This window comes from Cyclopterus lumpus, chromosome 16 (assembly GCF_009769545.1).
Source record: "Cyclopterus lumpus isolate fCycLum1 chromosome 16, fCycLum1.pri, whole genome shotgun sequence".
NCBI lineage: Eukaryota > Metazoa > Chordata > Actinopteri > Perciformes > Cyclopteridae > Cyclopterus > Cyclopterus lumpus.
Window position 1 is genome coordinate 2,822,002 of NC_046981.1, and position 25,265 is coordinate 2,847,266.

The window sequence follows — 25,265 nt, forward strand, 5'->3', positions numbered from 1 at the left end:
ATGAATAAATAGATGATGGATGGATGGATGAAGAGATGGATAGATGAATGGATAGATAGATGAATGGATGATGAACAATGGATAGATAGATGGTTAAATGGATGATAGATGAATAAATAGATGAATGAATGATGGCCAGATGAACAATGGCTGGATGGATGAATAATGGATGGATGGATAGATGGTTAAATGGATGATAGATGAATAGATAGATGAATGGATGATGGCCAGATGAACGATGGATGAATGGATAGATAGATGTAAAAATGGATGGATGGATAGATGGTTAAATGGATAGCTAGATAGTTAACTGGATGGATGATGAATAGACGGACTAAAATATTTAATATAAACATAATATGAAAGAGTATATACTATATACATAGTATATCATCTATATTTAATGATGAAACTAACAGTTTGTCCTAAAGTAATAGACCTCACACGAGAAGTGCAGACTCTACAACACAGAACTTCAATAGCATTTAATAAATACTTTAAACTTTAAGCGTCTTTGAGTGTCTAGAAAGGCGCTATATAAATAAAGTATTATTATTATTATTATTATTATTATTATCATAAACTAAATTGCTGGTCATTTGCTGAACTAAAAAGGAAAAATGTGCATAAGAATAAATGAATTCACTAATATCCTGTCAATCCAACAATGTGGCTCATTTCAAATAGCTCCTCCCACGAACGGTTTAAACAACCCTGTCCTGCGCTCTGATTGGCTGGTTTGGGGCCCCTGAAGTTCAGGCATCAAAACATCTGGGAGAAAAGTGAGCACCAGCTGGGGCGGGGCGCACGCGCAACACACACACACGCGCGCACACGCACACACAGAGAGCTTCACCAGTTAACCAATCGGAGACGACTTAATCCGAACCTCGGTCTTCTGATTGGACGGAACGCCTGTCAGGCTGCGAGGGGGCGGGGGAAGAGGAAAGGGGGCGCGGCTTCGGCGGCTCCCGGAGTGTTGTGATCCCAGTCTGGCTCCAGTCTTGTCCACAGTCGCGAGAGGAAAGGGGGCTGCCGCTCCGCTGCCGTGGAAGCTCTGGGATTACTAACGGAAAGAACTCACAACCAGCGCCTCAGAGGCACGGACTGCTATTGTTGTTATTGATACTATTGTTGTTGTTGTTCATTGTAGCCCCTGCACGCGCTGGACGTCGGAAAGGAAACAATAAAGGTAAGACGCGTCTCTCCGGCTGGTTGACTCACGCCGCCGCTGCCGCTGCTGCGCGGACTTCGCTCACCGGGAGGCTGCCGCTCCGCAGTCGCGAGACTCTTCCGTCACATTAAGTTAAATCCCGCATTTCAGACCCGTTTTTACGAGCTCATTCAACTCAAAGCCCCCCAAGTTGATTTGTCTTTATTTATTTTAAGGAGTGTGTGTGTGTGTGTGTGTGTGTGTGTGTGTGTGTGTGTGTGTGTGTGTGTGTGCGTGCGTGTGTGCAGGCTGTTAGGACCGTTTAGTTGTTGTTCTGCGCGCTGCAGACGTGCGTTGTGTCAAAGCCTGCGCGTGGGGCTCATTCCTTCAAAAAAAAAAAAAACCCGCAACGCTCACCGATCACGTTGACCGTTGCTGCGAAGACTCCTCGGCAACTTCTCGCCAATTAGCAACCGACGACATGTCGCGCCTGCAGAGGATTCAATGTGCGCGTGCTCATCGTTTTGATTTTTTTTAATATATGAAAACAAATTACAACAGAAAATGAGTTTATGTGCAAAGAAGGAAGAAAAAAAAAAAAGCCACGCACGTCGGGGACGGAGAGACCCCGTTAAATAAATAAATAAATACATAAAACCACTGCTCGGTCATACCGGAGCTGCAGCTGCTCGCTTTACGTGGATTAAAATAATAATAATAATAATATAATATATATATAAATAATAATAATAATATATATATATTTATTATTGTTGTTATATTTTTCAACGCACAACTGGGGGAAAAAAGGGGAAAACGATGAGCTCATTGTTCGAACAGGTTTGCACGACAAGTTTCCAGCAGCAGTCTTCCTCTTCCTTCTCCTCTTCCTCTTCTTCCTCCTCTTCCTCTTCTTCCTCCTCTTCCTCCTCCTCTTCCTCTTCTTCCTCCTCTTCCTCCTCCTCCTGCTCAAACATGACAAACCTGTGTTGTTGTTTTATTATATTTAATATTTTCCCAGTTAGCTCGCTGGTGGTTTATTTGTGTTGCAATGAGCTGCCCCCCCCCCCCCCCCCCCCCCCTCTTGTCTCAGCCTGTTGTGCATTAGCCCTCTCGAGCCCTCAGTGGGTGTTCAGTTTCAGCTGAGAGCTCAGAATATTTCAACAATAAATAAATCTTTTCCCGTGCACGAAATAAAACTTCAGCACCACTTTGCTCGTCCGTCTGTCTGAACTCAACGACATCCTGGTCCCGTTGTTCAGTTTGTTTATGCATCGGGCAAGAACAATACAGGGGGGGGGGGGTCTTAAGTGGGGACCTTGTGGTCGGATCTTGTGATCTTCTTATGTCGTCCCCACCACACACACACACACACACCTCAGCTGCTGCAGTGGTGCCCCCCCCCCCCCCCCACCACCACCACCTGCAGTTGTACGGTGTCTTGGCAGCAGTCTGCAATTGTGGTTTCAGGTTCATTATCGGACATGACACCGGTCTGCTGCCGAGGAGCGGAGCTACCCCCCCCCCCCCCCCCAACACACACACACACACACACACACACACACACACACACACCCGCCCCCTCTGATACTAACCAGAATGTCGGCACTATATATTTTTATATATAGTGTCTCACAAACAATCAGCTTTCTAGATGAAAGTCACATTCTGCTTACGGGGCAGGCTGGTCGGTAAAGTACCGGCGGGCCCTCTTGGGCCCCCGTTGGCTCCGCCCCCGGCGCTCTCGGGCCCCCCGGCTGGTTCTGCCGGCTCCCGGTTGGCGCCCTTAATGGCACATTCAGCCCGGTGTGTAATTTTATTTCCCATTTCCATTTCGCCGTTTGCTTTTTAGTTGTGAAATGACGACAGGCCCCCCCGATAGAGGGGTGTGTGTGTGTGGGTTATGGGGGGGGGGGGGGCATATGGCATCTTCCTTAATGGCCCTCGGGGTAATGGTGGTTGAAATAGGCTCCTAACAGGGGCCGAGGACCGCGGCCCTTTGGGGAACGTTCAGCGGGACTATTTCCATTTTCATCATCGTGATAAAGTGCTCAATATCTGAACATGGAAACACACACACACACACACACACACACACACACACACACACACACACACACTGCTATTACAGTTAGTTGGACACACAACGACACGTTACATTAAATCCCCGGGCGAAGTTGAATGTCCCCCCCCCCCCCCCCCCACACACACACACACACACACACACACCAAGCTCAGTGGAACTCGAGAGCATCTTCGGATAACATAAATATATATTTATATATATTTATATATTTATTTGTTAACGTCTATTGTTGTCGCACCTCAACGACCGCGCTCTGTCTGAAGTGTCTCGGGGGGCCTCGAACACGTCTGGCAACAGTTAATCTCCCCATCGAGAGAGGGAGAGAGAGAGGGAGAGAGAGAGGGGGAGAGAGAGAGGGGGAGAGAGAGAGGGAGAGAGAGAGGGGGAGAGAGAGAGGGGGAGAGAGGGGGGAGAGAGAGAGGGGGAGAGAGGGGGGAGAGAGAGGGGGAGAGAGAGAGGGGGAGAGAGGGGGAGAGAGAGAGAGAGAGACACACACAGAGAGAGAGAGAGAGACATAGAGAGAGAGACAGAGAGAGAGGGAGCTTGTGGCGCCTCATACTTCATTCTGATAATAGCTGGTTACCCGTGGCAACTGGGCAGCCAATGAGAGCCCTTTTTCTTGAGGCAGATAGTGGGTGGGGGGAGAGAAGAGGGGGGGGGGGGGCTATAAGAGCTCCAAGGCTGCACCCCGCCCCCCACCCCCCTGTCCACCCTCGGCCCTTTCTTCTGGGCCACTCGTGTCCAGTGGAGGGTGCAGGACCCCTGGGGAGTGAATTATTACCTGTCAGCCCCGCAGGTCCCTCCTCCCTCCTCCCTCCTCCCTCCTCCCTCCTCCCTCCTCCCTCCCGTCATCCATAATCCAGGGCTGACACGGCACAGGCCGGTCCAGGTTATCTGCCGAGACCACCCTGGCCTCGGCCTCCAGGTCTCTCCCCCCCCCCCCCCCCCACACAGAAACCACATTAACATGTTGCATCGAGCGTTACAAATGCTCAGGTTAAGAGCAGCGTGGCTGAAGTGGGTCCTCCATCACTGGGTCCTCCATCACTGGGTCCTCCATCACTGGGTCCTCCATCACTGTCATGTCTGGACCTGGATCCCTTCTGTCTTTTGCTTTCTTTTCTATTTTCGCTTGTTTGGAGGAAAAAGTTTGCCCTCTTTTTGCTGATTTTATTTATATATATATATATATATATACACTCACGCACACACAGGGTTGCAAAATTCCGGGAATATTCAAAGTTGGAAACTTTCCACGGGGAATAAACGGGAATAAACTGGAAATGTTGGGGGTAATTTAACTGTATTTACCTCGTCATAAGCAGACATGCATGCAAACATTTATAATACAACTTTTAAAAACGACATTTTTTACTTTTTTGACATTTTGTGAGTAGAACTTTAATAAAAAAGATGTATTCCCTATGATCACCACCCCCCAACACACATTGTTTTTGGGGTGTTTTTCCCTGAATCCTTTCAGGTCTAAATGTTTTCTTCCTGGACCTCATCAACGTCCTCCTCACTGCTGTAAAGTTAGTCTACTGTATACAAATAAACTTGGTATTAAAATGAACATGGCTTCAGTTTACCAAGTAATCAACATGCTATATGACAATCATGAACATGAACTAGTTCAGTTCATAGTTCACACATTTTAAAATGAACTAGTTCAGTTCATAGTTCATAATTCAACATTTTGAAAAAAGAACTAGTTCAGTTATTTGGTTTTCCGGAAACTTTCCGCCCCTTTGCAACCCTACGCACACGTAATTGTTTTTACTTCATTAACAGACTTAATGTATCCGCTCCTCCCTCTTAAAGGTTGGACCCAGTGGATGTTTCTGACCTCCTTCTCTCCTCCTGGTCCACCATCGGCAGCTCTGAGACTCCTCTAGGAGCGCAGTAGTCCACCTCCGGGGGGGGGGGGGGGGGGGGGGGGGGGGGGGGGGGGGGGGGGGGGGGGTCCCTTCGTGGTTTAGAGCCCGAGACTGCAGCCGAGCGAGTGTGCCGATTCTGGGAGGTCAGAGAAAGAGGAGGAGGAGGAAAAGATGGCGGCAGGCGGCAGACCGCAAACTGGACTTGGACCGGGCCCCGACTCGTGCGTCCAGACTGGCTGTCTTTCTGTGGTTCATATATTTGTTTTGTGTGGAGCCGTGAACCCCTCGTGGAACACGGAGCCGCTCGCCAACGCCACGGCGACCACGAGCCAGGCAGCCGGGGGGGGGGGGGGGGGGGGGGTGTTTTCAAGACTTTTATTCTCCTTTTGTGTCATTTGAACTCTGTTCATGTTGTGTTTGTAGTTTAAAAAAATATATATATTGTTATTGTTATTGAATCTGCAGAATCATGATATGTTTGAGTCTCCCTCGATCAGTCACCCTTTTTATTATAGAGTGCCTATTCACTATATATATACACACACACACACACACACACACACGGAAGGGAGCATGCACAACACAAAGAATCTCTCTTGAAAGGCAAAATAAAAGCAAATGACTCATCCCCCCCCCCCAAAAAAAAAAAAAAGGCATCCTTGTCATTTTTCATGCATATTTCATGCACAGATTTCCACCGTTTTTGAGGGATTATTAGCTGAAGACTCGACGCCAAGATCCTCCATTCAGCCCGTGTCACCCACGGAATCCGGGTTATTTTAAAAACCTCAACCCCCCCCCCCCGCAGACATCTCTCTCTTCCCCCCCCCCCCCCCACATTGCAGCTCTCGATGGTCCGACCCTCAGTCGGGCGTCTCGGGGCTCGTTGAAGGACTTCTTAATCCCTTCATAACGAGTGCTCGCCTCCCATTGGTCGCCGAGAGTCTTCTTCCCACCAATGGTGTGCGAGTCGTATAATAATGCTGGAAAAATCCATCCCATTGGGTCCTCGTGGAGGGAACCAGTGACACGCCCCCCCCGCCCGAGGCGCCGGTTCACCAACGCATCCATTCCTTTAACAGGAAATGGAACGCACCCGTTTCTGGGGGAAGAACGGCACGACTAATAATAAGAATATATATATATATATATATATATATATATATATATATATATATATATGTTTCCTGTAGCTGGCAGCGAGCAAGATGCATGGTTATTAATGAATATCAACAATTATATCACCGCCATGAGCCAATTCCGTAGACGTCGCCCACCTCCACTGCAGCATCCCCCCCCCCCCCCCCCCAAAATCCTTTTCCATCTCCATTGCCAAGCGCCGGTTGCCGTGGGTTTCTCAGAGATTGGCTCTCAATCAAGCGGCGTAGGCGGCACCATAACATCCTTCTTTAAAATTAAATAAAAAACTAATGTTTCACTTGTTTGTTTTGTGGGGTGTTTTTGTCTCCAACGTTAGTGGAGTTATTTACTTCCTGCTAACGGCCTCACTTCCTCTCCCACTTTTTTAAATTTAATTTTCATTTCTGCTCGCTTTGTGCACGTTTACGATAAGAAAGGTTTCCCCCGATGTGCAGGTGTGATTTATGAATTATTAATCACGAAGTGATTATTGTCATTATAGATGTCCAATAACTCTAAAGAGTTTCCTTCGGGTTCACCGGACGCTTTTAAAGAGTTAACGCTCGACTTAAATCCCCGTTATCTCATTTTTTATTGCATGTTCTTGAGTGATTTTAAACGCAGCAGGTAAATCAGTCATAAATCACGAGGGTCATGAATGAAGAATCAATAACAAAACAATCGCTCACAATCAACTTGTTTGGGAGCTCGTCACTGGCTTCAGGAAATAGATTTAGGCTTTTAACGTGTTGTGTTTTTGACACTTTATAGACGGAGCAATTAGTTGATGTATCAATAATTAATTATAATTATATATATATATTTATATTCATTTTTAGATTTTCTCGCACAGCAATTGTCTGGCTTGTCACATCTCGGCTAAATCAATTAGCATATGAGGGGGGGGGGGGGGTCTATTAAAGTAATTCAGAGTTATGATTTTTGAAAATGAGAATTTTTATGGTCCTGAAACGTGATATGAAGAAGGAAATTAAAAACCTACCTTCTTCCTCTTCTTCTTCTTCTTCTTCATGAAACTCCAGATGGGATTCCCACCTCTCTCGTTCTCCCTCGGGGACGTTTCTCACGCACTCTGAGCTCTGCAGATGGGAATGTGTGTGTGTGTGTGTGTGTGTGTGTGTGTGTGTGTTGACCTCCACTCCCGGCTCTCACGCCATGATGTGTGTGTATTCCAGCGTCCCCATAAGTGATGGAGGTCTGACCCGATGAGCGCGGTCATTTCTCGGCAGTTCTCAGAACTCCGGGCTCGTTTCCATCGAAAAGGAGCTATTTTTAAACTGCTCTTTTGGGGGGGGGGGGTGTCTTCAGCTTCAGTGTCAAATAGGAATCCAAAACTGGGCAGTGGTCCAGGGTGAGTTAAACACACCTCCCCCCCTTTTCCCCAAGGAAGTGTGTGTGTGTGAGTGTGTGAGGAATAACATGATGGATTCTTCTTGAGTCTCCCTCTTCAAGTCTTTATCAATAATACTTATAATTTAAAAAAAGATGCTGAAATGAATGATTATTTTGGCTAATATTCATCAGAACATAGAGGTCTTGTTTTAAAGTCTCCTAAAAGCATAAAACCCTCACGAATATATATATATATATATATATATATATATCGTTTCACTGTGACCATCGAGGCTGAAACACGTGGTTTAGAGAGACAGACACAGAGAGAGAGAGAGAGGGAGAGAGACCTCTGCCCGACATGAGCACTGGAGACTCAGGTCAGTTACTGCGACGCGGTGGTCCATTCAGCAGGAAGGTCTTTTTAATTAGTCTCTGCTCTTTTTTTAATTAACCAGCCAGCAGAAGCTCCGTGTCCATTCGTCACCTTCTGCTTCCGCTTCGCCCTCTTCGTCTCCCACAGGTCCCCGATCCCATTACGCCTCCTCATTCACGGAAATGTACATTTCTTTCTTTTTCTTCTTCTTCTTCCCCATCTTTTAGATTAGCATGAGAATACCCCTCCGAGGGGGGGCTCATCGTATTCACCGCGTGCGAGGCCGCGGTTATCATCCCTCTGAATGCGCCATCGGTTAAACTAACAGCCCCGGATTCCGACATTTATCTCCCGATGTCACGTAGCGACTGTCGGGAGCACGAGGGGCGAGTTATGGGTTACGTCTTGATCCTCGGAGTCCGGACCCCCCCAGCCCCCCACCCACGTGACAGAATCAGGAGGCACAGGAGCCGGGCCGAATGACACGACGGTGAGTAATTGGGTTGAGACTTGAGCTCATCCTCCACCCGGCTCTGGGGGGGGGGTGGGGGGGGGCTTGTAGCCGGGGTCGGATGCGGGTCAGGCCACCTTGAACTCCTCAGCTGGATTTATCGTGTGGAAGGTGGACTGGGTCGGGTCCCCCACCCCCCCTCTATGTTAACCCCGCGGAGCAGACAAATCCCTGTCACGCTCTCTGAGGAAAACCCTGATGGGGTCAGAGGTCATGTGTTAAAGGGGGTGTGGGGGGGGAGAGAGGGGCGTGACCTGAATGCTGATTGATTTTCTAGAGTAGGTGTCACAGGAGGAGTGGAGGGGGGTGGGGCTAAGTGACTTTAACCCCCCCACCCGGCGATGCGGAGTGAGGGAATGCGACGCAGAGGAAGCGGCGCTCGACTGCTCGTGTGTTTTCACTTTCCCCCGAAACAAGACACCGGACCGCATGGTTTCCTTTTTAAAAGGGGGGGGGGGGGGGGGGGGGGGGCAGGAGTCTGGCTCTGTTTATTCCAGACGAGCCCCGGCTCCTTCGCTAGATTCATTGAGCGGTTTGTTTTAAAATAAAAAACTAAATCAAATGCACAACCACGGTAGGCATCGGTATAAATCACTCAATTAGTTCAAAGTGGTTTCCGGGTCACGTCCGAGCTAGAGGGGGGGGGGGGGGGTATAGTCTATGTAGTTATGACCACCAAGTTAAACGCTTGAAAAGGGGTAAAAACATTAAAACTAATAAAAGACAATACGAACGTTTATTTTTTTTTTTTTTTACTGCGGAAATTAATATTTATTGCCATTTACTTCCCCTCCCGTGAAACCGTATGCAGCACTGAACTTAAACTTTAATAGTCTTCCTTCGAGCTCTGGAGCCACTGAATTATGAAAGATGGCGTTTCCTCAGTCGTGCTCAGAGGTTTGACTTATCGTGATATTTGAGGGTCCAATTTGGATGACAACTGTAATCGTGAGTAAAGAGTTCGGGTATCTGCGACGGCGGGATGCCATTTAAATGTCTTCCATCTCCTCAAGTTAAATAGAAGAAGAAGGAGAAGAAGAAAAAAAGGTCGCAAGTAAGACTTGAAACGAAGCGATTCGTCATCGCCCCTCAAACCCGAACTATCCCTCTCGGGGTGGCGGTGATATTTGAATCCGACTAGTTTTCTGCCTGAAGGAGCACTAAACCTTTTGGAGGCGCCTTCGTGTCTCCCCCCCCCCCCCCCCCCCCCCCCCAAATAAAGACATTTGCAAGTCTGATATTTAATGTCGCTGACGGACTTGCAAAAGAATCCATAAAATAGCCCAAGATGGGATGTGCTTGGGTTGATGGAGCTGTTGATCTCAGCCTTCGAGCCTTAAAAGCTTACTTTCCAGCTTAATCTATTTAGGATTGTGCAACCCCCCCCCCCCCTCCCCCTCTTGCAGCACTGCAATATATTTTGTAACCAAACCCCCAAATTAATTCCGGTTTCCTGGTCTCGTTTACAGATAGACGTTATGGATGTCGATTTAAAATGATTGAGCTAAAGAGAACGAAAACGTGGCTAAAAGCTTTTTTTTTTAAATGTTCATTTAAGGCTCGCTAAGAGAAGGGAAAGGAAGAAGAGGAACACAATCGATGAGCAGGTCGTGTTCAACCGGTACGACGTCACGGTCTTAAGCTCCGGATGATCTCCAGAACCTCCCGACGCTGATCCTCAGACCAGATCGGAGCCCCCCACCACCCCCCGGGGTTCTGCTCAGGGATAATGAGCGACTAACTCCTCCCGCGGTGGACTCGGTTGGTTAATCGTCATCAACTGCTGCCGGGGTTGTACTAACGAGGGTGGGGGGGGGGGGGGTGGGGTGGAAGTGTGCGTGGTCCTTTTCAGTACCTTCAAATACAAAATAAACCAGTTATTAGTTTTGTGGAAGCATGCGGAGCCCGAACCAATCGGCGTCCGGCCCGGCGGGTTCGGAGGCCCAGCGCTGATTTCTTTGATTCCTCGGTTGTGGTTCTTGAGTGTTTTTTAATGCACGTGATCGTGGACACAAGTCTGAACCCCCGAGCTGGATTTTGGTGTGTGTGTGTGTGTGTGTGTGTGTGTGTGTGTGTGCAATTTTTAAAATTGTAGCTGAAACTCTGGTTGTTGGACCTTTTCCTTCATCGGCGCCATCCATCACTCAATGTTGACTTGTGAGGCTCGAAAAGAAGCTTGACTTTTCCAATGATTTAACCGCCCCATTTTGTTCCCTCTATCTGCTAATTAGCATGCAAATGATGATGATGATGATGATGATGATGATAATGATGATGATGATGGCCACGATTCTAGCACAGATGTACTCTGCTAAATTCATCCAGACGATTTGTCTTCTGGGAACTTTTAAGTGACTCTGAGACCTTTTTTGTCATCGGCCCGTCGTGATGTGTTCAGAGCCCATCCGGTAGAGAGAATAACGACCACATGGCCCGATGGTGCTCCCACTGCACGATAACCGGGCTCTCCGTCCAGCGCTCGCTATCCTTTTTTTGCCCAAAACAAAAGACGACTCGAGAGCGCGAGAGGAGGAAAAGAAGATAAGCTGGCTTTGCCTGCACCGTAACTGAACCGGCACCGGCACGCGGCTGCCAGCTGGTGAGCTTTCCAATCCGGAGGATGCTGCCTCGGCAAGTCTGCTGCTTGAAATGTGCTCGGGGGGTGGGGGGGGGGGGTCAAAACCGCCATCATCGCCATTTGTCAGAATTAGTCTTTGTGCAGGTTCACGATCCAACTGGGTCACTCATGTCGTAGCATCTCCAGAAGCCTCCATATATATTGATATATATATATATATATCAATATATATGGAGGCTTCTCCAGGGGGGCGTCTGCATAAGCAAGCTGCACAGGAAGTCGCCACCTCTAAAAAGATGTTCCAGAACAATGTTCCAGGTTAATGGATCCGTACAATCACACTACAAATGCAGTATTATGATGTCTCTCGCATAAAACCCCCTCTGAGATTACGCACGAGATTGAAGCGCTGATTGCTTTTTTTTTTCTTTATGCTTAATGTCCAATTGGAAACTAATCACCAGTGACCGTATGCAGCAGGAAATGAAATCCATTCGCTGTGTTCAGGAGACGATTGCTTATCAAGCCCGGTGGAGGTTGTCACTTTTCTTTTTTTTTTTCTTTCTTTTTATATTATATGAAGCTTACTTTTTGGCAAGACGAAGACGTCCCCCCCCCCCCTCGGAGCAGATTGTGAGCTGAGGCGCCGTCATCGGATTTGAGCTCTGGGATTTGTTGAAATATTTTGTTCACTCGTTTGCCCCCAAAAAAAGAAGACGTCCCCCCCCCCCCCCCCCCCCCCCGGAGTTCAAAGCGACATTTTTACTTTTTTTTTTTGTGGGCTTTCTTGATGAAAAGTGAAGGATATGCGTCCAGTATTATTCATAGATTGGACCTTTTTTTTTTGGAGTTCTTTGAAGAAAGATGGAAGGAGATTGAAGTTAAAACGCTGATGAAACGGGACAGGAGATGAAACAATAAAAACCAATCCAGACCATAAGAACAAACACAGGAATGAAATGGAAAAACTAAAATAAAGATCGTATAAAGAAAAAGACGACGTTTACATATAAACCATTCTGTAAAAATGGGTGATTTTTTTTTTTTTTTAAAAAAGAGGCCTTATGCCCCCAGGCGGGGTCAGCCCGCCGATGCGTCGGCCTCCTGCATGGAGTCACTCACGGACACGGGGAGTAATGGTGATTCCTTTTTGTCCTTCACAGATACGCCGGCGGCCGCCGTCTTAACCGACCTGCTGCGATTACCTGCTCGGCGGATCTCTGTTTGAAAGCTGCAGGTACACCATCACCGCCACCGCTGCTGTTGTGTTTCCTGTCTAGTTATGAAGTTGGAGACTCGGGGAGTCCCCGTCCACTGATGTATCAAGAGCAGTGTTTTTTGATTGTCACATGGGTGGTGGAGGGGTCGACAGAGACCATAGATCGGATGCCAACACCTTTTTTTTAGCTTTTTGGCGAAGGTTTTGTTCCTCCCTCCACCTCGAGGTCGAACCCGGTTCCACGCGCTGCTCACTGTCGGATCCTCGAGTGCCATTTTTTTTCTTTTTTAAAAGACCTAGTTTGCTGCTCGACGGGGTTCTAAACACTCCACTTTTCCTGCCAGTCGGGATCGTTCGTGCTTATTTCCCATGAAAAGCTTTCTGTGTGCCTTTTGTAATTTTTTTATTATTATTTTCTCCCTTCCTCTGCGGTTTTTGAAGTCGGCTCAGCTGATGGCGGCTGACGAACACGCCGTGTGGCTTTCAGCTCATGTTGCCAGGTTACCGTCGGGTTACCGTCGGTTACCGTCGGTTACCGTCGGGTGCATCTCACCAGTCCACAGAGTCGTCACATACATCATGTTGACGTTTCATTACCTCTGAATAACACACTTTAACTTTACTAGTTGCTCATATTAAATCATTGGGATGCAAACTGAGAACCGGTTCCTGGCAGTCCGATGGCCTCTGTGATTATTGATTATTGATTATTGAACGGTGACGTAAAGCCGTACGTACGCTTGTGTCACGTTTCAGTCTCTGAGTGACGGCTGAGAGAAGGAATAAAGCGTGGCGCTTATGAACCCTATAGTGCCGCAGGAGTTCACGTTAGCTTGAAGCAGCTATTAGCCGGTGGGCCACACGGTGCTGCGCGGCTAAACAACAGAGCTAACGGAGAACGTACGGAGGTAACGTTGAGTTACACTTTGATGCGTTCAAGCTCCAGTCAGTAAAAATGACTATTGGGTGAAGGTGAAGCGGCAACTTGCATATCCAGTTTCTATAAATCCAGTTTCACAACAACATGACATAGATATTAAAGAGGTAATTATAAGCTTTTGAACTCGCTCTCAGCAGCTTATGATACCTTATTAAAACTACTAATGCTAGTATTTTTAAACTGAAATGAATATCGAACAAAATCTTATCTTTAAAGTATTTATTCCTGCAAGAAGAGGCTCTGAGTCGCAACGTGAGCACTGAACATTGAATATCGCAAAGAATATGAACATAAAGACAGTTTACATGGTGTGGGGGGGGGGGGCTGCTATTGGAATAATCTGCGTTTGGCATTTACAAACAAAGGAGTACTTATCAGCGTTGTCACAAGCGATCTAAACATCTCAACATGGAAGACGTACGGTACTCAGACAGCTGCTGCATAAACCACGAGTTGTACTCAATAACAAACTTATTTACCAGTTGACCTACATAAGAATATAAGATACTCATAAGAATGAAAAATCCCCATCAGGTAACCATGAAGGGAATCGGTTAAAGAATCACACCGACACGAGGAGCCCATAATGGAAGTGGTTTTAGGAGAATCTAATCTCCTGTTAAATCAGGATTATTAAGGCTTTTCCATTTTCTGAACCGGTCTCGGACGACTTCTGGTTCCAGTACCCCTGAGACAGTCTTGCACAGGTCCAGACTAACTTGTGACTCCGTAAATAAACCGGACTTGAACGTACGTTGCATGCCGATGAAGAGCCCCCCCCTTTTCCCGTCCAGCGATCCGGGCAGGGGGGCCTCGGGTTCGACGGAAGAGGGAAGCGACTGCAGAACAAAGAAACCTGTAGAGTCGCTCGGAAGCCGTTGGTATCCCCCAGTGATCCGGCATGTGGACAGCAGAGGACGGGGCCGATGACAGGACGCCTCGCGGGACGGCTGGGACCAGATGGCGGGCCAGATGCACGCCACGTTCTGACCTTGAAGGCATCCGAAGTTAAGACCAGCAGAAATGTCCGGGAGGACGAGCGGCGACAGACGATGTGTGTGTGTGTGTGTTTTCTGGCGTCTTTCTAATTTGGTTTGTTTAAGAGCTCAAGTGAACCGAGGCTCCTAAACAAGAGACTCGTGAACGCATCGAGCTTTTTTGCTAATTGGAAAAAAGTTCCGGTCGGCGTTGCAGAAGTCAAATTATTCCGGTCGCTGCATCTTTTTGAACCCGAAGTGCGTTTTGTTTTTTTCTTCCTGATCAATTAATGAGACGATCATTTTCTCGCCGATGAATCAATGAATTGGTGTTTAACACGTCGGAGAATAAGTGCACAACGGCATCGCAGAAGACCTGCAAACAGGTGCTGTTTATGAAGTTTACTGATCATCACCACCTTTTTGATTTCAATGAGCATGAATGCTGGGAACATGCATTCAGTCCCAGGCGTTGATCTGACGCTCCCAGAGGTGGGGAGGAGAGTCGTCAGACCGGATCTTCTTTTCTTCTGTCGGACTCCTTCGGGCGTGCCTCCACAGGTCGCCGCCTCGCTGCAACCGTCGCTTCAACCACGGAAAATAGAGCGGCGAGGAGACGTAGAAAAATTCCCCCCAAAGAAAGTGAGGAGGGACTTATTTATTGGGTTAGATGACATTGAAAGGTCACCACGAGTGGGGTGTGTGTGTGTGTGTGTGGGGGGGGATGTACAAGGGTTCAAGGTGTGGATTGCCGATTGCTGGAAGTCAGAGTGGAGTTTCGTACCTTCCTGGCGAGCAGCCTGAGGACCCGTACAGGCCTCTGGAGGCCCCCCCAGAGGCCTGTACGGGTCCTCAGGGGCACGGTCCTCGAGCTCCTCTCCACCACGATAAGAAGGAAAACCCCATCACTTAGAAAGCGCTGTTTTTTATTTATTCCCCCCCCCCCCCTCTCTCTCTTTCTTTCTTTCTTTAAATCTCGGCTTCTGGTTTCTGGAGAGAAAAGTCTGCGCTCATCGATTTTAGTTTGTCACTCCATAACCTCTCGATTGGACAGAGCACGCGGGTTTGAACCCTCGACTTTTAGTTTTTTAATGGCGAGCCAGTGGATGTGTGACTTTATCGGCCCAAATTGCGTGTGTGTGCTAAATTAACTGACTTATTTATTTATTGTTATTAGTTTTATCTGTTGTTGTGAATTATATTATTCATTGTTTAAATCATTAATCTTACGTCAGCGAAGAAATCTTCAAATATAACTGGAATTATGATTTTAAAGTGTAGACATTTTTAATGCAGCAACAAATTGATCAGAACTTATTAAGTGCGTGTAAACATAATCGACCCGATCGGCCCCTTTCGTGATCAATAAAGCTCGGGGATGCCTCCATGACTCGGGTGTCCTGCCGTCCCACGAAAGCAGACTTTGAGAGTGACTTTTGGGTTGAACCAGGAGGCGTTTTACGAGGTAATTAGAGCCCCCCCCACCCCCCACCCCCCCACCGTCCTGCAGCGGGGGCTCGGCTAATCCTCTGCTCTGGTCATGGGGGGGCAGGGGGATTGCAGGCTTCCCCCCCCCCCCCCCCCCCCCCCCCCAAAGTCCTTCACTGGCTGGCCATCATCAACGTTGCAGGATTCAGAGGAAAAGGGGGTTCACCTCGGATCCTGAGGTGACAGAAGGAAATCTGGCTTAATTTACTGGAGAAGGGGGCGGGGCATGGAGCGTCCATGGTGACGTTTGCTGGTGTTATGGGTCAAGCTGGTAATGAGCTTCGTTTTTATTGTTTAACAGAAGAAAAGGCAATGAAAACATTAAAAAAAGAATGCATGAATTACAAAGGATAAGAAAACTAAAAGCGTGACTGATTTGTTCACAATGCGTACGGATCGATTGGTGGAAGGTTCCTCCACCGAGAGGAGACGGGCCAGAAGGTCCTGGACTCCTCGTCGATTGGGAACGCCGTTGCCGGGTGGAGATACTTTGTGTGCGTCATGGTGATGATGTTGTGTGGTTGTATGTGTGTTGTTTACAAGCGTGTTCCCACTCTGGAGAGCGAAACGGGAACTCAATTAGCGTGTGAGGGTTTATTCCTTCTCTGATTATTCATTTTCTTTTCTTTTTGTTGTTGTGAATCTCAGTTTTCTTCCGCCGCTTGTCTTGATTGAATGCATTAAAACGAGGCGGCGGCTGTGACGCACGCCTCACGGAGGCAATTATGGTGCTTAAAAATCCCGATTGTAGCAATTTGCACCCGAAAAGAAAATAATACAATAAATAAACGCGGTCCTCTTCTGAGTCCCGGCTGTAATCTGAACACAGACGTGATGCATCTCGACTGAGAATCCATATGTTTTATGTCTTGCATACTTTTGCCGTTTGGGACCTGCATCGCTGCAACCGTGGCAACAGTGTACTTCCTGTTTGCATCCCCGCAAAAGAAAAAGTATTGCACGAATGAGTCCTGAAAAACGAACGGTTTTCTGTGTGGAGGCAACCAAGTTGGCCAACAATAAAGCGTCATTATGCGTAAAAGAAACAACCCGAAAAAGGTGGATTATGCCGCGTGCAGCTCCAGCACTTAGAGCGTGAAACCCTCAAACAAAGAAGAATCGTGGAATAGTTCACACGTCCATTCATATTCATATCAACCAAGAGGGTTTTTAAAATGTGTTAAGAGGTTCTTGAGCCCTTCTCGCCCAGTGTATATATGTATATATGTATATGTGTATATTTAAGTACCCCCAAGTGTCTTAATTGCCTCCCAAAAGGTTGGCGATTACAATGAAACGTTCTCGGAACTTCTTCAACAGACACATCTGCATGAGCAACCAGGTAATTGCTTTAAGTGGACTCCTGAGGGGGGGGGGGGGATTACACATTAGTCCCCTTGCCCACGCTCAGAAAGTGTGCGGTCGATGTGTACGGACACACACACACATTCTGCCGTGTGGGCGTGAGATGTGAGCGAGCCTCATTGCGCGGTGACCCTTGGTGAAAGGTCGGCTCGCTGCAGCCCAGCGAGGAGGATTAAGTCATTAGCGCGGCCCTCCTGGTGGACTTTTATCTTATTCCCTTCCACTTCTGTCATTAGGGCCGCTCACTTCGAGCGGATTGTGGATGATATCGGTGCGCTCGGTGGGGGGCGAGGGTAGGGGGGGGGGGGGCAGTGACTCTTTGTTGGAACCGCTGACAAAAAACGTCTTTGAAAGAAAAGTTCACAAACCTTGCAGCACAAAATCTTTAAAAAAAAGAACGTCTTTGATGTACTCTCTTTTTAATTTGAATTGCAATCAGTGCTTCAACCACTGCTGTTTTTATCTTTATTAATGTTTTTTATTCATCTCTAATCATTCACCTTACCTCGTTACTTCGTCATCTTACCTCGTCACCTTACCTTGTCACCTTACCTTGTCACCTTACCTCTTCACCTTACCTCGTTACCTCGTCATCTTACCTCGTCACCTTACCTCGTCACCTTACCTCGTTACCTCGTCATCTTACCTCGTCAACTTACCTCTTCACCTTACCTCGTTACCTCGTCATCTTACCTCGTCACCTTACCTTGTCACCTTACCTCTTCACCTTACCTCGTTCCTTACCTCTTCACCTTACCTCGTTACCTCGTCATCTTACCTCGTCACCTTACCTTGTCACCTTACCTCTTCACCTTACCTCGTTCCTTACCTCTTCACCTTACCTCGTTACCTCGTCAACTTACGTCTTCACCTTACCTCGTTACCTCGTCATCTTACCTCGTCACCTTACCTCGTCACCTTACCTCTTCACCTTACCTCGTCATCTTACCTCGTCAACTTACCTCTTCACCTTACCTCGTTACCTCGTCATCTTACCTCGTCATCTTACCTCGTCAACTTACCTCTTCACCTTACCTCGTTACCTCGTCATCTTACCTCGTCACCTTACCTCGTCACCTTACCTCTTCACCTTACCTCGTTACCTCGTCATCTTACCTCGTCACCTTACCTCTTCACCTTACCTCGTCACTTCGTCATCTTACCTCGTCACCTTACCTTGTCACCTTACCTTGTCACCTTACCTCTTCACCTTACCTCGTTACCTCGTCATCTTACCTCGTCACCTTACCTCTTCACCTTACCTCGTTACCTCGTCATCTTACCTCGTCACCTTACCTCTTCACCTTACCTCGTTACCTCGTCATCTTACCTCGTCAACTTACCTCTTCACCTTACCTCGTTACCTCGTCAACTTACCTTGTCATCTTACCTCGTCAACTTACCTCTTCACCTTACCTCGTTACCTCGTCATCTTACCTCGTCACCTTACCTCTTCACCTTACCTCGTTACCTCGTCATCTTACCTCGTCACCTTACCTCTTCACCTTAACCTCGTTACCTCGTCATCTTACCTCGTCACCTTACCTCTTCACCTTACCTCGTTACCTCGTCAACTTACCTTGTCATCTTACCTCGTCAACTTACCTCTTCACCTTACCTCGTTACCTCGTCATCTTACCTCGTCACCTTACCTCTTCACCTTACCTCATTACCTTGTCATCTTACCTCGTCACCTTACCTTGTCATCTTACCTCGTCACCTTACCTCTTCACCTTACCTCGTTACCTCGTCATCTTACCTCGTCACCTTACCTCTTCACCTTACCTCGTTACCTCGTCATCTTACCTCGTCACCTTACCTCTTCACCTTACCTCGTTATCTCGTCATCTTACCTCGTCACCGTACCTCGTTACCTCGTCATCTTACCTCGTCACCTTACCTCTTCACCTTACCTCGTTACCTCGTCATCTTACCTCGTCACCTTACCTCTTCACCTTACCTCGTTACCTCGTCATCTTACCTCGTCAACTTACCTCTTCACCTTACCTCGTCATCTTACCTCGTCACCTTACCTTGTCACCTTACCTCTTCACCTTACCTCGTTCCTTACCTCTTCACCTTACCTCGTTACCTCGTCATCTTACCTCGTCACCTTACCTTGTCACCTTACCTCTTCACCTTACCTCGTTCCTTACCTCTTCACCTTACCTCGTTACCTCGTCAACTTACGTCTTCACCTTACCTCGTTACCTCGTCATCTTACCTCGTCACCTTACCTCGTCACCTTACCTCTTCACCTTACCTCGTTACCTCGTCATCTTACCTCGTCAACTTACCTCTTCACCTTACCTCGTTACCTTGTCATCTTACCTCGTCATCTTACCTCGTCAACTTACCTCTTCACCTTACCTCGTTACCTCGTCATCTTACCTCGTCACCTTACCTCGTCACCTTACCTCTTCACCTTACCTCGTTACCTCGTCATCTTACCTCGTCACCTTACCTCTTCACCTTACCTCGTCACTTCGTCATCTTACCTCGTCACCTTACCTTGTCACCTTACCTTGTCACCTTACCTCTTCACCTTACCTCGTTACCTCGTCATCTTACCTCGTCACCTTACCTCTTCACCTTACCTCGTTACCTCGTCATCTTACCTCGTCACCTTACCTCTTCACCTTACCTCGTTACCTCGTCATCTTACCTCGTCAACTTATCTCTTCACCTTACCTCGTTACCTCGTCAACTTACCTTGTCATCTTACCTCGTCAACTTACCTCTTCACCTTACCTCGTTACCTCGTCATCTTACCTCGTCACCTTACCTCTTCACCTTAACCTCGTTACCTCGTCATCTTACCTCGTCACCTTACCTCTTCACCTTACCTCGTTACCTCGTCATCTTACCTCGTCAACTTATCTCTTCACCTTACCTCGTTACCTCGTCAACTTACCTTGTCATCTTACCTCGTCAACTTACATCTTCACCTTACCTCGTTACCTCGTCATCTTACCTCGTCACCTTACCTCTTCACCTTACCTCATTACCTTGTCATCTTACCTCGTCACCTTACCTTGTCATCTTACCTCGTCACCTTACCTCTTCACCTTACCTCGTTACCTCGTCATCTTACCTCGTCACCTTACCTCTTCACCTTACCTCGTTACCTCGTCATCTTACCTCGTCACCTTACCTCTTCACCTTACCTCGTTATCTCGTCATCTTACCTCGTCACCGTACCTCGTTACCTCGTCATCTTACCTCGTCACCTTACCTCTTCACCTTACCTTGTTACCTCGTCATCTTACCTCGTCACCTTACCTCTTCACCTTACCTCGTTACCTCGTCATCTTACCTCGTCACCTTACCTTGTCATCTTACCTTGTCACCTTACCTCGTCACCTTACCTCTTCACCTTACCTCGTTACCTCGTCATCTTACCTCGTCACCTTACCTCTTCACCTTACCTCGTTACCTCGTCATCTTACCTCGTCACCTTACCTCGTCACCTTACCTCGTTACCTCGTCATCTTACCTCGTCACCTTACCTTGTCACCTAACCTTGTCATCTTACCTCGTTACCTTACCTCTTCACCTTACCTCATTACCTCGTCATCTTACCTTGTCACCTTACCTTGTCACCTTACCTCTTCACCTTACCTCATTACCTCGTCATCTTACCTTGTCACCTTACCTTGTCACCTTACCTCGTCACCTTACCTCGATCGGGTAAACCGGACGAGAGAAATCCACTTTGTTCTATGCGTATGGTAATAAATGCATTTTCTTCCCGTCAGCTAAACGAACAGAACGTACGCCTTTTTAATAGACAAACATTTACTCCCCCGTGTGGCTAAAAGGCGAACTGCAGGTGCATGAGTGTTAAATCTGTGGAAAAAAAAAAACAATTAATTTTGGCGACTCTTAATAAAATCTCCGGCTGCCGATAGGTCGGTTCCTGTCTCGGAAGCCTTTTTTCGCTGTCTTCTGACATTTTACAGACAAAAGGATTCACGTAGCATCTAATTGTCCGACGAATCGATAATGACAATTATCGTTAGCAATGCGACGGCTTATCGTGTACTTCCTGTCCAGGCTCTCAGTCAGTTTCCTCCACCTTTTTCTCCGGTCTCCCCCGCCGCCTCCGCTCCCTGCGCTCTGAAAACCAATTAGGCGGAAGCGGTTGATTACGAGATGTAACGTTTCGGCTTCCACCCGAGATTAAGAAAGAAATAAGAAAATGAATTCTTTATTGCCAATATGATGTTACGACCGCTGCGGAGCGTGAGGCGCTTCATCCGAGAGGCTCGCTCATTTCTTATAACCGATGTTTACAAATTTCCCCCGGCGAGGGCATTAAGGAATATAGCTGTATTAATTGCCGAGGGGTTGCCATCCAAATGGGTAATTGCTGGAATGTAAATGCGCTCGGCTCTGGGGTTTTTTTTATTTATTTTTTTAACGCCGTTTTGTTTATTGAGGCGCCGGATTGCCGACGAATTGAGATGCGGGAATTGATGTTTTGTGGATTCCACGTGTCTGTTTCTGACACATTAACCGCAGTGATGAACGGAGCATCCAGTTTATTCAATATTCAGAGCACCGACAGAGCAGAAAACTAATATCTATGTAAAGATAAAGAGGAGTGATGTCTGTGTGTTGATATCCGAGCTGCTCCTTGCTCTGCTGCCGGGCCGGCCGAGCGTGCCCTTTGGTGAGCGTGCACGTGAGCGTGCACCACCGGCAAGACTGTATACAGGAAGTGGACGTTGTCATAGAGATGTCAACCGTTGGTTTGTGGACGAACGATTTTGAAGCCTTGAGTTCAGCATTTTTTGGCGTTTTGCCCCTCAAATTCTGGTAGAGACCTGTCAATCACCTTGTAGCCCCGCCCCTAAAGCATCCCCTGCTTTATGGTCTGTTTTACTCTAAATGACCATAATTTACTAAATGAACATCACGCTGTATTGAAGAAGACTTGAAACTAGAGATTGAGACCAAAAACTAATGTTTACAATGTTTACTGAGGGAATACATCAAGAGAAGTAGAGTCATTTATATAGACTTCTATACAACCAGAGGAGTCGCCCCCTGGTGGTCAGGAGAGAGAATGCAGCTTTAACACATGAAGCATAGACTTCTATACAACCAGAGGAGTCACCCCCTGGTGGTCAGCAGAGAGAATGCAGCTTTAACACATGAAACATAGACTTCTACACAACCAGAGGAGTCGCCCCCTGGTGGTCAGGAGAGAGAATGCAGCTTTAACACATGAAGCATAGACTTCTATACATCCAGAGGAGTCGCCCCCTGGTGGTCAGTAGAGAATGCAGCTTTAACACATGAAGCATAGACTTCTATACAACCAGAGGAGTCGCCCCCTGGTGGTCAGGAGAGAGAATGCAGCTTTAACACATGAAGCTTAGACTTCTATACAACCAGAGGAGTCGCCCCCTGGTGGTCAGTAGAGAATGCAGCTTTAACACACGAAGCATAGACTTCTATACAACCAGAGGAGACACCCCCTAGTGGTCAGGAGAGAGAATGCAGCTTTAACACATGAAGCATAGACTTCTATACAACCAGAGGAGTCCCCCCCTGGTGGTCAGGAGAGAGAATGCAGCTTTAACACATGAAGCATGGACTTCTATACAACCAGAGGAGACACCCCCTGGTGGTCAGGAGAGAGAATGCAGTTTTTAAGACACGAAGCGTCGGCTGGGCCTCTAACGGTCCAGAAACTCAAGATATTCAATTTACATTTTAAACAGAGAAAAGCAGCAAATCCAATAATGACTTATTCAATGATGAAAACATTGTAAATGTTCTATCAAACAGCTCATCTGCCTCAACATGTTTCTTCCTCAGCAGTGTGATTGTAAAACATGTCATCGACTGGCGTTTATGGGATTTAAATATATGGAAATACGTTCTGAGCCTCGCGGGGCCTTTTTTTTGCTCCCAGTTAGAAGTGTGTATTTATATCCATATGCACCTATAAATAACCACCTAGTTTTTCATTTCTGCTCTTTCGATGAATGCAATTATCTTGACCCCCCTCCCCCCCCATCTCCCCTACCCAGAGTAGCCTGACATCAATTAAGCATCCCCTTCATCACGGCCCTCCCTCGGCCTGTAACTCTGCAGCCGACCCGTGATGGATGACTTGTCCATGGTGGCCGACACAGGTGGACACGTTCACTAAATCCCCCCCCCCCCCCCCCCCCCCCCCACCCACCCACCCACCCTTTTCAATAACATCGACCATGTCATGTGTGGGGGTTTGATATTTGTTCATCTTTATTTGCGCCTCTTCACTCAATCTCTAATTTCTGCCCTCTGGGATAAAACTTCTCACACACACACACACACACACACACACCTTCGGCGTGGAGAGGAGGGTTAAATGCTCTCCTCAGGGGGGGGGGGGTGAGGGCATGAGAGTGGGAGGACGAGGCGGTCGAGAGGGTGAAGAAGGTGATTACTCAGGCTCTAGAAAGCGGGACGAGATTTTATTCCTTATTTCTTTTGTGCTACAGCAGAGCCCCTTTTCCACACACACACACACACACACAGACACACACACACAGACACACACACACACACACACTCGTCCTGTTGACGGTCGTTTTCAATCACTCCCCTCGCCTCCCCTGTTATTTGTCCCGTCTTATCTCCTCACCCTTCTTCAACCGACACCGAGCGCCAGTCATCCGATCCCGTCACCTATTCATGGCCCTCAGAGCCCCGCCCCCCCCCCGCCCCCCTTTATTTGTATTTATTCTTTACTTATCCAACTGTCAAAACCCAAAAAGTTCACATGGCATCACTTGTTGCCGTTCCTGTTAAAACACGATGTTTGGTGCCGCGCCCGTTGAAACCAGTTCTCACACACACTTCCCTCTAGTTCATGTAGAGGGGGGGTTGATGAGGTAATCAGTGTGTGTGTGTGTGTGTGATAACCCTTCGTCAGGCACACATTACGAGTGTTTGTATGTCCTGAAGCGTGTCTCCAGGGGGTCCCGAACCGCCTCTTTCTCTCCCCTGGGTGACTCGCGCTGCCAAACCCCCGAACGTTTCCGTCCCGGTGGATTCTGGCAACGCCCCGTTTACTGCCGGTGGCGGTGAACCGCAGTCCGATGCTCCGGTTCACCAGAAGGTGGAAGCTGGACGGAGGAACACTGGTGTTGTTTTTAAAGAAAGACAGAAGCACCGATTGGCCTCTTTCCATCATTCTGATGGCGACCGTGATCTGGTGTCACGCTGCAGCAGCCGGATGGCTCTTCTTCAAACGCCTCCCGACTCTTTCATAACTCACTGCAGTGTTTTCACAAGTGAAATGACAAAGAAATGACCTTTTTTTTGTTGAAAGATGACTGTTTCGTCTTCTTCTTCTTCTTCTTCTTCTTTATGCTCCCGTCACATTGTTCTGTTCAGGATGTGTTCAAGGACCATCGTAGAGATGAATGTCTGACAGTGATGGCTTCTGGCTGTGAGTGCTTGTAGAAAACTTGCCTTTTCACCACCCCCCCCCCCCCCCCCCCCCCCCCCCCATCCGCGGAGAGTTTTTGGGGTTCAGAGCGTTTAACTTCTTTTACTGTGAAGCTGCAGCGGGAGGAAATGTTTTTGATACCGCAGACAGTATAAATATTGCAATAAGTTCACGAGCGGGCCAAAGACTCCACCACGTTGTTATTGAAAGTCTGATGGCGTTAACGCGGGGGCTCGTGTGTGTTGTGTGTGTGTGTGTGTGTGTGAGTGTGTGTGTGTGTGTGTGTGTGTGTGTGTCTCTCAAATAGTTCCTGGCCCTGAAAGGAGTCAGTAAACATGGCGGTGGCTCTCGGCCCGGAGAGGGAACCCGGAGGCCTGAGCCCGGTGCTTCAGTGTTCCATGACATGGCCTGGCTACATCCACAGGCTTGGTGTGTGTGAGTGTGTGTGTGAGTGTGTGTGTGAGTGTGGCTCCCTTCCGGGGTCCAAGTGGACGTGGAAAGTGAGACTTGGTCCCAGCAGGTGGAACCGGGTGTCCTGACCCGCCCGGTGGAACCCAGCTGGTTCTTGGGAAAGCAACACAAGGGTGTGTTGTGGCCGAGCGGCTGCAGAGCGAGATGATGAAATCATAAACATAAACAACTCTCACGCTCAGTCGTTCCTCCTCGTTGAGCCGGAGGGCAGACGCACGTGACCCACAAGGGGGGGGGGGGGGGGGGGGGGGGGGGGGGGGGGGGGGGGGGGGGGG

General features: G+C 47.9%; 1 long non-coding RNA gene across 2 annotated transcripts in view; it reads left to right on the forward strand.

The window, feature by feature from the left end:
• Window positions 1–1,019: 1,019 nt before the first annotated feature.
• LOC117745897 overlaps window positions 1,020–25,265 on the forward strand; it is a 37,722-nt gene continuing 13,476 nt past the window's right edge. The window contains exons 1-3 of one of the 2 annotated variants that reach the window (XR_004611276.1): window positions 1,020–1,192; window positions 10,058–10,260; window positions 12,241–12,314. This is a non-coding gene — a long non-coding RNA (uncharacterized LOC117745897). The remainder of the gene's footprint in view (window positions 1,193–10,057; window positions 10,261–12,240; window positions 12,315–25,265) is intronic. The other variant, XR_004611275.1, reaches the window with a different exon arrangement.